This window comes from Mesoplodon bidens (assembly GCF_964165515.1).
Source record: "Mesoplodon bidens genome assembly, chromosome: 3".
Lineage (NCBI taxonomy): Eukaryota > Metazoa > Chordata > Mammalia > Artiodactyla > Ziphiidae > Mesoplodon > Mesoplodon bidens.
This window is the reverse complement of record NC_138178.1, coordinates 161,239,521-161,243,235: the sequence shown is the minus strand read 5'-3', so window position 1 is coordinate 161,243,235 and position 3,715 is coordinate 161,239,521. Positions and strand designations below refer to the sequence as shown.

The following is a 3,715-nucleotide window of genomic DNA, read 5'->3' as shown; positions in this document are numbered from 1 at the left end:
GAGAAATGGAAGTACATTCACAGGATTGACCCTACAGTTTTACAGATGTTAAGAGTTTCAAGATTTATCTCTGAGGAAACTGCAACAACTTATTTTAAATACTACCAGTGATATTTAAGTACACTTGATTTCCCAGAGTTTAAACAGTTTTTACTAGATCAACCATTAAATTTCAGCTTTACCAGGGCAAAGATTATTTCACTCATTAATATATACCTAGGACTTAGCATAGTGCCTGATATAAACACTCAGTAATGAGCTGCTAAATGGATGAATAAATGACTGAATGGGTGGACACCACTATCTTAACTTACTTCTGTTGATTTAGTAGGTGTGTTTCAGCATCATAGAGTTTGCTTATATTTGCATATTAATTTATTATTTTATCATCATGTACTATCCACCAAGTACTACATTAATGTTATAGGTTTATGCTGCACACAGTCTGGTTCTTAACCAGTAGACATACTACCCATTCTTCCCAGCTAAAGCATGCCACTCTGTTATTTGCACATATCCAGGGATTGGTAATGACTATCTAAGCCTACTTTCTTCTTTGCCTGATATCTGCTTTTTCATTCAGCAGTGGCCATATCACCCATTTCTTACTATTGACATTAAGAAAAAGTTTTCTGAAAAAAACTTCTCGGAATTATTTTTCTCCTTTTGTTGGAAAAAAAGAGAAAGAAAACCACCTGAGGAAAAACCCATTTTTATCAGCATCTCTCATGATTATTTACTTTGAATACAATCATGATGTCTGGAGGTGTTGCAGCCATCTGGAAACCACATTTCAATATGCCTACAGTCAAGAAAAGTAACCAGCTTCAGACAACGGGGTAGAAGAATGTCCTTGGTAAAATTATTGAGCTGTATCAGCTCTAGATTGCCTATCTCCAGACTTCCTTTTATTTAAGATAATTAAACACCACTATTGCTTAAGTCATTCTGGGTGGGGTTTTCTATTATTTGCGTCTGAAAATATTCCTGGCACAATTTAACTTTGGAACTTTATGAAGGATATACTTAAACCATTCATCATAGCTTTAACGTTCTCATTTCTCTCATCACTGATCAAACTTCTTTTGATTTGGAATAAATATTACATTGTGTTTTTCTTTAATTTGACAAGTTGATTCTATTTAGGTATATCCCTTGCAGTTTATTTCAGCTTGTGGAATGAAGGAAGAGATTAATTAATTAATATTTAAACCCAGATTTAAAGCCCATGAAAACATATTGACTCATATTTCTGTATTCCTTTTTGACCATCGTTGGAATTTATGTAGTCAATTTTTAGCTTTCTTTCCACTGGACATTTTTATTCTTTTAAATATTATGTCAAAAAATCGTGGTGATTGTAGAGCACTGCTGAGGGTGCGCGCACGGCCGAGGTAGCTGAACAAAGGAGCAGGGGGCCGCCGCGAGAACCTGCCACCGACCTCCCTGGCTGCACGGGCCTCGGGTTCACCGCCATCGTGACTGACAACTGCATGGCTGAGGCCCCGCAGATCCAGTTCGGTCTCATTAACTGCAGCAACAAGTACCTGACGGCCGAGACGTTCAGGTTCAAAATGAACCAGTGGGCCAGCAGCCTGAAGAAGATGCAGATGCGGATGCTGGTGCAGCCGCCCGATGAGTTGGGCAGCGGTCAGCTACCTGGCGGCGGAGAAGGATGGCAACGTAACCTGCGAACACGAGGTGCCCAGCACTTTACCATCATGATGCATGACGATGACGGCTGCAGGTCTCTGCCGTCCGAAGGACACCGGCTCTACTTTGCCGGCACTGAGGACCGCCTGACGTGCTTTGCTCGGACCACTTCACTGGCCGAGAAGTGGAGTGTGCACATGGCCACGCACCCGCAGGTCAACATCTGCAGCGTGGCCTGCAAGAGCTACGAGCACCTGAGCGCGCGGCTGGCGGAAAAGATCACAGTGGACCGCGACGTGCCCTGGGGCGTCAACTAGCTCATCACGCTGGCCTTCCAGGACCAGCGCTACAACTGGGACCCAGAGCCCACCACCAGCTACGCACTTGAGTTCTGCTCTGGCAAGGTGGCTTTCCGCGACTGCAAGGTGCCATCGGGGCAAGGCCACAAAGGTGGGGAAGGACGAGCTCTTCGCCCTGGAGCAGAGCTGCGCCCAGGTCATGCTGCAGGGGACCGACGAGAGGAACATGTCCATGAGCCAGGCTATGGACCTGCCAGCCAATCAGGATGAAGAGACCAACCAACAGAATTTCCAGCTGGAGATTGACCACTATACTAAAAAGCATGCCTTCCGCACCCACTCGAACAAGTACTGACGGCTACCGGTGGTGTCAGTCCACCTCCTCCACCAAGGACACCGGCTGCTACTTTGACATCGAGTGGCATGATCAGAGGATTATACTGCATGTGTCCAATGGCAAGTTTGTGACGGCCTTGGTGGAGACAGCAGCGGACTCAGAGCTCTTCTTCATGAAACTGGTCAATAGCCTCATGATCGAGTTCCGTGGGGACCATGGCTTCACTGCCTGCCACAAGGTCACGGGTATCCTGGATGCCAGCCACTCCAGCTAAGACGTCTTCCCGCTGTAGTTCAGAGACGGTGCCTACAACATCAAAGCCTCCACGGGCAAGTACTTGATGGTGGGTAACACCTCCTGGGTCACCAGGAGCAGTGACACCTCTGTGGACTTCCTCTTCAAGTTCTGTGACAGCAAGTTGGTCATAAAGGTGGGCAGACACTACCCGAAGAAGAGTCATGTGGGGTCCCTGAGGGCCTGTGCTGACACCATCGACCACATCACACACACTGTGGGGATACTAGGCCCCACATCCTGCTTCCACTTCTCCTCCCTGCCCAGGCCCCTCTTTGTTCGCTCTGCTCCAGGTGAGCTCCGCTGCGGCTGGAGCCCCTTAACTTTCAAACTGGAAACCCAGAGAAAACGGTGCCCTCACCTGTTGTCCCATGTGGCCTCCCCCCGGGCCGGTCAGTGGCTCTGACCCAGTCCTTGGAGGGATTTGAGATCCCTCTGTCCTCTCTTCTCTGCCCTGAGAGAGGCTAAAACTTCTTTCTTCTGACCTCAGATGACTCCGAGACTTATTTCCCCAAAGAGGCCAAGGAGAAATGGAGGGCTGGGAGGCCTTCCCGAGCCCCTGGGAGTGGCAGATGTGTAACTGGAATCCCCTGTCCCCTCCTGAGCACCCCACTTCCCCCAATTCCCAGGAGCCAAGCTCTTGCCCCAAGCCTGTGGGAGGCCCCCTGGTGCACCATCCCTGCGGATGGACAGGAGGGGGCTGGCTCCTGCTTCTTGTGCATGGAGCAGGCTTGGTTTGGTGGCCACTGGGGCCTGGTAGCTGCCCATCCTGCTGTGGTGCAGGGGCCACAGTCTCATTTCTTTCACACTGGACTGACTGGAAGCAGAAAAATGACCAAATCAGTGTTTTTTTGTTTTGTTTTGTTTTGTTTTTATTGAAATGTTATTTCTACAGCAACCCCAGGCAAGCCTGGTTGTAGCCATGAGTGGTCTTCAAGGGGTCCTGTGGGGAGCTCTTGAGATGGCATCTCTGGGCCTCGGTGCCCTGTCTGCCCACTAGTGATAGTGCAGGTGGGGCAGCTCCCCAAATTCAGAGCCTGCCCCCACCTTACCAGGAGGCTCTCATTGGTCCCCTCTCTCCAGTGTGCCACAGCACCAGGCCTGTGTCCTCACCTGGTAGTGCTGGGCCCCT

General features: G+C 49.0%; 1 pseudogene across 1 annotated transcript; it reads left to right on the top strand.

Moving 5' to 3' along the window:
- Window positions 1–1,476: 1,476 nt before the first annotated feature.
- LOC308614110 (fascin-like) lies at window positions 1,477–2,989 on the top strand (annotated as a pseudogene). Its single transcript has one exon. The product of its transcript is annotated as a fascin-like (transcript).
- The last annotated feature ends 726 nt before the right edge of the window (window positions 2,990–3,715 follow it).